The 12,318-nt window shown below is 41.4% G+C and overlaps 1 pseudogene; it reads right to left on the reverse strand.

The window, feature by feature from the left end:
• Positions 1-5,037: 5,037 nt before the first annotated feature.
• On the reverse strand, positions 5,038-6,241 carry LOC143682387 (squalene synthase pseudogene; annotated as a pseudogene).
• Between the last annotated feature and the right edge of the window lie 6,077 nt (positions 6,242-12,318).

Here is a 12,318-nt window from a genome sequence, read left to right on the forward strand (position 1 = left end):
AAGCTGGGACTCAGCATCAAGGGATTGAGAAAACCTTCTCAAGCAAAAGGAGGAAGAGAGAAATGAGACAAAATAAAGTGTCAAAGGCTGAGAGATTTCAAACAGAGTCCAGAGGTTATCCTGGAGGTTATTCTTATGCATTATGTAGATATCCCCTTTTTAGTTTAAGGTGTATTAGAGAGGCTAGAGGGTAATGCTTGAAGCTGTAGAGCTGTGTTCCAGTAGCCATGTTTCTTGAAGATGATTGTATAATGATATAGCTTTCACAATGTGACTGCGTGATTGTGAAAACCTTGTGTCTGATGCTCCTTTTATCTACAGTATGGACAAATGAGTAAAAAATATGGATAAAAATAAACAAATAAGAGAGGAAACAAATGTTAAATTAAATTGAGGAGATTGAAATACTAGTGATCAATGAAAGGGAGTGGTTAAGGGATATAGGAAAAAATAATACGGGAACAAAGGTTAAAATATATTGGGTAGATGGAAATACTAGTGGTCAATGAAAGGGAGGGGTAAGAGGTATGGTATGTATGAGTTTTTTCTTTTTTCTTTTTATTTCTTTTTTTGGAGTGATGCAAATGTTTTAAGAAATGATCATGGTGATGAATATACAACTATGTGATGATATTATGAGCCACTGATTGTACACCAAGTATGGAATGTTCATATGCTAAAAATGTTTGTGTTTGTATGTTGTTTTGTCAATAAAAATAAAAAAAAAGAGATGTCTGATAGCCAGCATTTCTCTGCCTCTGATATTATACTACCATCATCTACTGTGCCAATTTGAAACTATTATGCACCCCAGAAAAACCATGTTTTAATCCTGATCCAATATTGTGGGGCCAGACCTATTGTTTAAGATGGAAACCTTTGATTAGATTGTTTCTATGAAGATTGACCCACTCAATTGTGGGTGTGACCTTCCGATTAGATGGAGATGTGACTGCCCATTTTAGGTGTGTCTAGATTAGTTCACAGGAGTCCTTTAAAAGGGGAAACATTTTGGAAAGAGCTCCAAGCCAATAGGGGACCCAGATGTTTGGAGATGCAGAAAGCAAATGCCCCCAGGGAAGCTATTTGACACCAGACACCAAAGGATGAGCAGACACCAGCCATGTGCCTTCCCAGATGACAGAAGTGTTCCAGACCCATTGGCTTTCCTTGGGTCAAGGCATCTTTATCTGGACACCTTTTATGGCTTCAGAACTGTAAACTTGTAACTTGATAAATTCTTTTTATAAAAGCCATTCCATTTCTGGTTTATTATTTTCTGGCAGCATTTAGCAAACCAATACAACTACCAACTCCCTGCATAGCTCAAAGCTTCTACCCCGTTATGACCTCTGCTTACTGCCTGGTATGCTGGCCTCATTCTCTGCTGCAGGAAGGTTTCCCCTCCACATTTTTTTTTTTGTATGGGCAGGCACCGGGAATTGAACCTGGGTATCCTGTGTGGTATGTGAGAACTCTGCCTACTGAGCCACTGTGGCCCACCCTTCCCCTCCACTTTTATCAGGGGAAACTCTTGGTGACCCCAATCCTGTATCTTTCCAAAATCCCCAAAGACCAGAGCTCATCGTTCCTGATTGCTTAAGCAGAAAACTCCCAGGGAGCATTGTCACTGGCTCTCTTTTTGGGCCACATTCCTATACCTACACCAATCACTGATTTCAGGATGGAAATATGTGTCTAACCAGGATTTATGGTTCCACCACAACCACATGCCATGGAGAGGAACTCTCAAAGAAAGTGGTGATCCATCAGCAAACTGTAACACCTTTCCTGGGAAGAAAAATGGCAGATCTCTTGGACTTCATGGTCTGCCCTAAAGGTAACATCCTCCTAAACATACATTACTACTTTCATAGCTTCATAGTCTTAATTTCCTCTTCTGAAAAATAAGAATTTGTCAGATTGGATGTTAGTCAGTTTTTTAAAAAACTCTTAAATCTATGGTCCATTTATTAGACTTTGGGGTTCCTGCAGAAAGGAACAAAACAAAGAAAAATCTTTGTACACTGTCTTTTTCTCTATCGAGAGTCTTTTAGTAACAGATTGTACCAGTTATGTTTCTTTGGTTGCATGCAACAGAAATCAATCTGATAAACCTAAATCAAATAAAATGTACTGGATGGATATTGAAAGGAAACAGGCAGAGACCAGGACCTCCTTGGGGGGCTATGAAATAGGAATCACAGAATCAATAGGCCTTATAGCAGAAGCAGTAGGTCAGTGAGCACCATTGACATGAAAAAGCTCCAGGTGTATACGTAGATGATAAAATCATAAAGAAAATGCATCACAAAAGTCAATAATATGATGTAACTGAAGAAGTGGAGATAAAAAAAATCTTGCAGGTCCTGGAGCAAAATAAAAATGCGGGGCCATTTGTTGAAAAATGATGATGAATTTCATGACAGGGATTACTGAGCATTAATTCAAACTCAGTACTCCTCTGAGCATGGGGCCTTGTATTACTGCACAGATTACACACCTATGAAGCGGGTCCTCGGTAAAGGAGAGGCTTTGGATTGATGAGAGCCATGTGAGAAGCTTTGGGGGCTAATAATTTTGACAGTGGTGCTACATGAGTGCTTGCTTTCAACTGTTTATAAAAACTTTCATGTAGGCTTTGTGCACTCTTCTCTAAGTGTGATGTTTTTCACAATTACAAATAAATTCCAAACTATATCTGCTGTCCTTGCGTCAACCATACATTCAGTATGCCAGGAGAAAGCATTTGAGTGGCTAAGCTCAGGTCAAATGCCCTTGTCCTGACTGTCTGCAGGAGCGTAATAATATTACTAATAACAAAAATGACAAATAAAAACAAAAGGATCAATAGCAACAAGCAGAAGAGCTAATCTGTACTGAGGAGTTACTGCATGCTTTAGGTGCTATTGCTGAATTAACTCATTCAAGGTACAAAACAACTCTGAGACAGGGACTTTTGCCATCAGCTTTGAGAATGGAAAATGAGTACTTGGACTTTCATTTGACTACTCAGCTCTCAACCATGCAGGAGAGGGAATTCTCTAAAAAGGAAAGTGGGTAAGTTAGGAAATAAAATGGGTATGGGGAATCAAGAAATGACAAATGTCCACTGCACAGGTCAAATAAGAAAAGAGGGCTTCAATACAAGCTTCTCTTTCTTGCATTTCATGATTATTTATTGGTTTTCAGAGCTTAATGCCCTACATTGAGTAAGATATAGGGGAAACAAAGATGAAAGAGACAGTGATCCTCAAGGTACTATAATATGTCACTTAAGAAAAAAAGCAGGAGAAAGGAAAAATACCTCTAAGGAAAGTCTACTTACAAAGAAATAATATATGAAGAGCTCAGTAACTAAAGAAGGTGAGTGTTAGACACACCCGAAGTCATCATCATCACATTACAGGTTGGATTCTCAAGGTAGCTTCAGCCCCTGGGAAGATGGATTCCAAAACCTAAGCCCTGCTAAGAGAGTCATTTCTTCCTCAGTGCTAACCTGACCACAGACATCATTTCTTTGTTGCCAAACTAGAACAGCTGAGGAATACAATAAAGACTACACACATGAGATCCGTGGATATGCAAGGCTGCCAAATGGAGGCTCATGAAGAGGCAGAAATCTGGAAATCCCATTAGTGACAGATGCACCCCAGCATGTATGTCTGGGGAGGGAGCGGCCCCAGTCCTTGGGGCCAAGGCAGATCCATCTTGGATCATGACAGGCATTTCTGGCCAACTTAAGCCCAGTGCAAGAGTGAGAAATACCAAAAGGAAGGAGCGGAGAGAGCCAGGCAGTTAGCAGCCATCCGCTTTCCCCAGAGCAGAACTAGTTGTCTGAAACATAGGTTCAAGTCCTTGGCGGTCTCTGACTTGATGTCTAAATTAGGAATCAGATGGGAGTTTGAATCCTGCCTCATCATTTTGTCCTAGGCCGCTTACTTCCCTTTTCTATGCCTCAGTTTCCTATCTGCAAAATGGATCTGATACATCCTAGGATTGATGTGAGGATAAAATGAGATAATTCATATACCTCAGCAATGGTAATTATTTTTTAGGTTGATTCAAATTAGATGTTTAATTATAATATGAGCCAGGAGTCACACTAAATAAAAACTTGACAGTCCCATATGCAACCATTTTACCTAACTAGCAGCGGTTCATTCTGCTGTTAACCACAAAATAGTAAGTAGAGGAAACCACTTCCCAGAAGTACCAGGTTGCTGAAGATGAGGTATCCTTCTCTGTCAGTTTTATATTCTTAACTGCCTTTCAGTTTCTAAAGGTCCAAACCACACAGAGTTCTTTTAGGAATTAAGAGAGAGGGGGGAAAAAAGAGGGAATCTATATCCATCATTGAAGAAAAGGTAAATGTTCTAGTTTGCTAGCTGCTGGAATGCAGTATACCAGAAATGGAATGGCTTTTAAAAAAGGGAATTTAATAAGTTGCTAGTTTACAGTTCTAAGGCCAAGAAAATGTCCCAATTAAAACAAGCCTATAGAGATGTTCAATCAAAGGCATCCAGGGAACGGTACCTTGGTTCAAGAAGGTTGATGAAGTTCGGGGTTTCTCTCTCATCTGGAAAGGCACATGGTGAACACGGTGTCATGTGCTAGCTTCTTCTCCTGGCTTCCTGTTTCGTGAAGCTCCCCGGGAGGCATTTTCCTTCTTCATCTCCAATGGTCGTTGGCTGGTGGACTCTGCTTTGTGGTTCTACAGCATTCTCTGCTCTCTCTCATTCTCCAAAATGTTTCCTGTTTTGTAGGACCCCAGAAACTCATCAAGACCCACCCAAATGGGTGGAGATATGGTGTCACCTAATCCAGCTTAACAACCACTCTTGATTAAATCACATCTCCAGGGAGTTGATCCGATTACAGTTTCAAACATACAGTATTGAATAGGGATTATTCTGCCATTTTATGAAATGAGATTTTGATTAAAACATGGCTTTTCTAGGGTTCATACATCCTTTCAAACCAGCACAGTAAATAATCCATGTCATGGTGAACTTTAGCTTCCAGACCAATTCCAAATCAGTGTTCTCCAATCTGAACATGGTCTTCTGTGACCTGGGGTAGTGTGCTCAGATACTACCAGCTCAGGGCAGCCAAGATACAACATATGACAGGTAAACAGGCGAGTAGTGGCTTCATGAGATCAGCTGACAATTGGAAAGATTCTGTGCACTTATGGTGGAGATAATCTGCCTTGTTTTACTAGAAGATAGGACTGAGCTGGGGATTCCATGATAAATCTCTTCCACGTACCCGTATATCATAGCTTCGACAGTTGGCATATTGGTGGCCTCCTCATTAGTATCACCGCTTGTCCTTTCCAAATCTTCACCACCCTACTGAACAACTTTTGGTTATTATAACAGGCAGCCAAAGTTGCAATGGCCATTACCTGTGGAATAGCACAGAAGTTAAACGCACTTTGGTTTCTAAGCCTTGAAAGGCTGGTGATGACATCTGGGAAGTGATGTAGAGCCTTGGTTATAAGTTCACTCAGGCACTGGACAGCCAAGTCAACACTCTCTGGCTTAGCCAAATCCAGCAGTTTCTTAATATACCTGTTCCACACCTCTTGAGGCCAGAACTGTCTTCCTTTCTTGCTGGTCTTCCAGATAATCATTCCGGATGATGTTTGTTTTCTGCAGAAACAGGCCCACAGAGTTGGCAAGCTCTGTCTTCACTAACTCTGAAGACAAGAATAGATGGGAAAGGCCAATTCCCACCAGCCCAGAAACAGAGTGACAATACTTGTCCTACTTCCGTTCAGAGGTCCCATGCTTAACCAACAACTCTGCCATCCCAAATTCCATTTTCTGGCAAATGTCAGGCATCCCTGGTATTTCTCAGCCAGATTTCTGAACTCGAGGGAGATCATTGGGACACCTGCCAGCACTTGTGCATCCTTCTCCCTGCTCTTCGTGAACCACCAGTCGGGTTCATGAAGGTGAGAGTGGGCATTTTGTAGCACTGGGACCTTTTTTTTCCACACTGATGGTCATGTCATCAACAGAACAGATAAAACATGCATATTGCATTGTGCATTTCCCTATCCAGCACTTGCATTACAGCTGTGGAACTATGACTGGGTCTGATTCAGATACTTATATCAAGTTTTAAAGCTGTTGCTGAGCGAGTCCTGGTCCATCTTAGGTACCATTTTGCAGTCACCCCCCATCTGACCCCAGAACTTCTCTGGGGGCCCCAGCTACTTCATCAATTCCATCCTGATGACCAGCAGGCACGCTGTTGTGGTGGTCTTCAGTTCTCACTCGTAACCCCAAGTACCTTCTACTGGCAGAGGCCAGATACACTGGGAAGATAAAAGCAATAGTAATTTTTATTAATCGTGTCCCATTAAAAATGAGGGAGTGAAATGAAAGTTTCTCCAAGTTCCTTTAAGTTTTAAAAATTCTGTAAAAACCTTAAAGCAAAAGTGGGGTATGCTCTGTTTGTCCTAAAGAAAATATCTAAACGTTTATAGCTTCAAATTTCTCTAAACAGAACCCAGCTGTTCTGTTGAAGCCTTGACCTGTGCATGTATTTTCACTTCTATTTTTAATGCATATTAAAATCTCTGATGATATTCATGTACTCACCGGCATATACAAAAGGTAACTATTTTAACCTAACCACTCCAACATTTATAATTAGTACTGCTGAAATTGAGCAAGGAGGGAAACTTGGAAAACGAATTTGTCTATTTTTAATCGGTTCTACCTTCCACAGAGAGTTCATTCAAGAAGGAATGAATTGAGGCTGAAAGAAACACACATAAATGTGAAGATAATCACAGGTCAGGAGGAGTCTAGATTTAGAAGTTCAACGTGGAGATTATACTTGCTGAAAATATTCTTAATGTATATTTTAGTGGTAAATTGTTAACATTCTTTCCATATTTCCTGACCTCAGCTATTCCCTTTTCTCCACTGTGGTTAAGGATAAAATTTAGGAATGGACAACTTGCAGAGAACCAAGGAGACAGGACTTTGACTGTGGTCAGTGGGGTAAAAAAGAGCAATCTCAGTGGCTTCAAAATTAAATTGTGGGAAGTCAGTGGTGGGGAAAGTGGTGGGAGGGGCCTCTTGGAAGGTCCAGCTGAGACTCCAACTCTCCTTTTTGTCTTCATCTGGGCTTTTGGTACTGCCGATTAAGACATCTTGTATAAGCTACAAAAGAAAATAATAATAATAATAATAAGAGCAATAAACTGTAGAAGCAGATGAGACTTTCCTGATGGAATACTGTAATTTCTCAAGGCCAATAAAAGCATCCTGAAATTCATCCTCAAAGAAGCTTGGCTATTTATTATAGTGCCATATTTATGACCCACGAAAGCATCAGTTCGCTAATATCCTTATAAAACTCCGATTTATAGGCACTTATATTGGATCCCTCATCCCCACCCCCTCCCCACTGGGACCTCAAATTTGATAAGACACCTCCCTATTTGCATTTGGAATTCCTTTTGTAATTGAGGCCTGCGGATGTCCGGTGATCAAGATGTTTACTGTCGATGACAGTTTTACATATTCCATTTTTTCAGGGGGCAGAAGTCACATACATTTGGCTGGATTCTTAGAAGGGGCTCTTTCAATTTCTACTATGTTGATAATCAGATGCAAAGAATTTCCCTGGAAAAGGATTGCTAGTAAAATTATGAATACGTCACTTGGACTAATCCCAGATGGAGAAACCAATGCGATTTTTAGCAGCTGAAACCTTTAGATTCTTCCGCAACATTTTGGTAAACTCACATTTTAACAACAGCAACAAACTGCAAATCAGCCTTGAGAATCATGTAGATCCCTGATTTTGTGAGGTAAGGGGAGTAAGAAAAGCTGAAGACAGTAATCCAGCAAATGACTGATTTCTACCCCCTTCCCCTCCCCCATCACCATCAAGTCACAACTACTCTTTCAGACTCACAGGGTCTGACTTCAGAACTGCCCACAGTCCAACTCTCTGAAAGCCCTGTGAAAAACAAGAGGGGTGAAAAGCAATCGTTTAAAACAGATCGCATTCAATCTTATTAAAAAAACAAAACAGCTGGGGCACTGATTTGCAAGCCTTGTAATACCATTGGTATGCCTGACCTGGCCAAGATATTAAAAAGACATTTAAGGAAACGTCAGCAAGTGTCTCAGGCACAAGCTTTGGCATATTCAACCAGGACTGTGGTGCTTTGGTTAATTCGTCTCCCCTTATGCTTTGCTTTGCAGAGAGAAGGGGAGGGAACATTTACAAAATGATTTACTGCAACACATCCATTATAATGAATGCTCGTGCCTCCTGCCAGCGCTCCTGACCCATCTGCCTGCTTCCAGATGTTCAGCCATATGTCCTGTGCTTGGCATAAGCAACAATTGTGTTGGTGAAGAAGGATTCCTTGGATCTGGGTGTTCTTAATAGAAACCGTAGGAAGCTCTGAGTTGGCTGGCTCAGGTGAGAAAGGAGGGGGAAAAGGTGCATCAGTTTGGGGCTAAGTGCTTTTAAAGATGCTTCATTGGTATGACCACAGGATAGAATGAGATCTACTATCTCTTCAGGGCTGGGAGGATTAATAAGTCAGGAGTTTGTCCTTCGGTTGTGCAGCTATCCTGCCAGCTCAAGTTCTCCTCTTTCCTCCTGCCTCACCCCCAGCTGGCGGCTTTCCGTCTTTACTTCCAGTGGCAGCTACATTCCTCAGTTGCTAGGACCTTGCCTGTTAGCTCTTTCTCAGCTGCGCACATCACCACTCACTTCGTGAAAGCAGCTGCTGCTTTGCCCATGTGGATTTTTTGGCCCCCTGCCTATTGTGACACTAGCTTAACTGCCTCTGCCTCTTGGAATCAAATCATCATTTATTGAACCCCCGCTATATGGAAGACATCATGCTGGGCCCTGGGAAGGAGAGAAAGAAAATGGGAATATGATGCATCCTTGCCTCGAACAGTTGACAATCTAATTGGGAATTGGCACTCCTATTTTATATCCTGGTAAGCCTTGGGCAAGTGTCTTAACCTTTCCACATCAGCTTTCCATTTGTAAAATAGGAAGAACAATAAGACATAGATTTACTGTCAATAAATTAGTATGTGTAAAATGCTGAGAATAAAACATGACACTCAATAAACACTCATAAACTTTAGCTAGTCTTGACCCCCTCATTGGAGGTAAGAGAACAAAGAGGAGCAAAAAGTTATTTTTAAAGGGCCTGCCATCTGCCATACCCTGTGAAAAGAGTTTTATATGTGTTAACTTAATTCTCACAGTATTGGGTAAGGTGGTTACTGCTCTGACCGTCTCATTGCTGAGTGAAGGGAGGCTCTGCCAAATTAATAACTTGTCCAAGTCTTCAGTATTGACAGCGTACAGTCAAGGCCCCTAATTTTGAAAAGAAAAATAATTTAAACATTAAATAATGTTTCCAAGACTCTGAAGGATGTATGGCAAGGTGGTCTTTGATTGATTTCCCAATCAATTGCATAGTGATAATTGCTGTTAAGAGTTCACTTCTGATTGGACACAGGGAAGGAAGGGCAGCTGGACGGGATGGGTTGGAGGAGATTCTTGAGAGATGAGAGTAAGTCTGGACGTGGGTAGCGCAGGCCCCTTTGCTCTATGAGCAACCACGTGAACGCAGAAAACTGCACGATCTATCAAAGGGATGGGGCACAAACGGGGTGACCAAAGCTGAAAGTTCTATAAAGTCTAAAATGACAGGCTTGAATTCTTTGCCATGGGTGGGAGGGGCCAATTGAGCATCTAGGAAGATTCGCTTTGCAAGAGTGTAGAGAATAAGCCAGAAAGTCAAGTTCAATTAAGAGGCCACTGCAGTCCTCCTCACAGGAGCTACTAATTGCCTCTCTGGGGGTGGTAAGAGGGGTGAGGTTAAGCAGAAAACAGACAGCACTTGCAAAAGGCATGGTTGAGGAGGGCTCACAAAGGGGCTTTTAAAAATGTATTTATTTATTTTGTATGCTGTATAGTGGGGGTCACATTTCATTCTTCTTGTATGTGAGTATCCCGTTATTGCAGCACCGTTTGTTGACTTTTTGTTTGGTTGGTTTTTTATTTGTTTGTTTGCTTGTTCGGAAAATTGTTCTAGTTCGCTAGCCACTGGAATGCAATATACCAGAAGTGGAATGGCTTTTAAAAAGGGGAATTTAATAAGTTTCTAATTTACAGTTCTAAGGCCGAGAAAATGTCCAATTAAAACAAGTCTATAGAAATGTCCAATCAAAGGCATCCAGGGAAAGATACCTTGGTTCAAGAAGGCTAATGAAGTTCAGGGTTTCTCTCTCACCTGGAAAGGCACATGGCAAACACGGTCAGGGTTCCTCTATCATCTGGAAGGACATATGGCAAACACAGCATCATCTGCTAGCTTCCTCTCCTAATTTCCTGTGTCATGAAGCAACCTGGGAGGCATTTTCCTTCTTCATCTCCAAAGGTCACTGGCTTGTGGACTCTCTGCTTCATGGTCCTGCAGCATTCTCTGCTCTCTCCGAATCTCCCATTCTCCAACACATTTCCTGTTTTATAGCACTCCAATAAACCAATCAAGACCCACCCAAATGGGTGGAGACAGGTCACCTAATCCAGTTTAACAACCACTCTTGACTAAATCGCATCATCCAGGGAGATGATCTGATTACAGTTTCAAACATACAGTATTGAATAGGGATTATTCTACCTTTATGAAATAGGATTTTGATTAAAACATGACTTTTCTAGGGGACATACTTCCTTTCAAACCAGCACAGAAATGCATGGGCTGGGAATCAAACCCGGGTCTCTGGCGCAAAGGGGCTTTTTATAGAGGTCTGGGTAGGGCTGTACTTCACCATCAGGGAGAGGGTAGACTTTGGAGCATCACCAGCAGGGAGTTCTTACCTCCAGTAGAGTTGAAGAGGCTAGAGGGAAGGCTCAAATCCTGGGACCCACGGATGGTAGTCTACGGAGACAGCTGCCTGGCAAAACTTGGGAGCCTGGGTGGGGGATGCAGATAATCTGCCGGGACCATTAGGAAAGGAAGGAGCCAGAAAGGAACCTCCCTCCTGCAGGTGTCCACAGGTAAGAGAGTCTTTTACTGCAGTCCAGCCAGGTCATCCTGGGCCAAGAACAGGATAAAGGAAACCTGGAGAGTGGACTGGGGGATGCAAAAGCATTAGATAATTTACATGGCACAGTGCCTGGCAGATGAGGGATATTAAACACTTGCTAGCTATTATTATTTTTTATTGTTTTTCTGACTTTAGTCTGCTTGGTTTTCATGTGTCCAGCTCAGCACCATTGGCCTCACCACAATTGAAAAAATTTTCTAATCCCTGAAGTAATGTGAGAAGTGACTCACTAAAAAGTCAATTGAGTTTTTTTGTCTGCAATCTTTTGTCTCTGTTCAAAAAAAGAGAGAGAGAGAGAGAGAGAATAACCTAAAAAAAAGAAGGAGCCTTGGTAATCATTTTTTTAAATACAACCGTTGTGATATGTGGTATTGGAGGAGAAAGGGGCCTGTTTGTTTGAATTGCTATGCAACAGGAGACACTGAGTAAATGGTTTCTCCGTTTTTATTATTTTAAACTTCACCCAGGAGAAAATCGATCCAACTTTAAGTAAGAGAGAAGGAATGGAGCATAGACTATAGTGTTTTCACAATCCAAAGTGTTTTTTGCAAGTCATGGACCCTGAAAAAACAAACATTCCCAAATAGAAAATTACCTTCATATTTCTTGCTTTCAAAGTAAAAATCTAAAGAAAATATGTCTTTATACAAACAGATGCATTTTCCAGCCCATTTACACATTACTTGCTAAAAAAAAAAATCACTGAAAGTTGAAAATGTTTCACTTTTAACCCCATATCAACAGAGGGTTAAGTTGCTCCAGAGGAATTACTTTTTCTTTTTTTTTTTTTTAGTCTCCCTCCTCTCACTCCCAACATACACAAAACACAACTGGGCTGAGGCCGGCATAGGTGAAGGGGGTAAGGAAAGCAGATGCCTCCTCAAATTCTCCCTCTATTTTAAGCTCAATCCCCAGTTTTGTTTACAAAAGCTTCAAATTCCCCATGGCACTATTTCTCATTATGCCAAGAAGTTTGGAACTGACATTCAGGTTGGTTCTGCATCTATCAGATGAGCAGCTCCATGCAGTTTCTGAATTTTCTGTTAAAGCTAAAGAGAAAAAGACACACTCATAGAGTGCCCTGCACTTGGCTAAATCAGATATCTGGAAGCTAATGGCAGGGAAAGGGAGCAAAGGTTAGGAGAAAAATAACACTCAGTAGCAACCAGCAAAACAAACTTTTGTCTGGAGCGAC

Source organism: Tamandua tetradactyla, chromosome 5 (assembly GCF_023851605.1).
Source record: "Tamandua tetradactyla isolate mTamTet1 chromosome 5, mTamTet1.pri, whole genome shotgun sequence".
In the NCBI taxonomy this organism is placed as follows: Eukaryota; Metazoa; Chordata; class Mammalia; order Pilosa; family Myrmecophagidae; genus Tamandua; species Tamandua tetradactyla.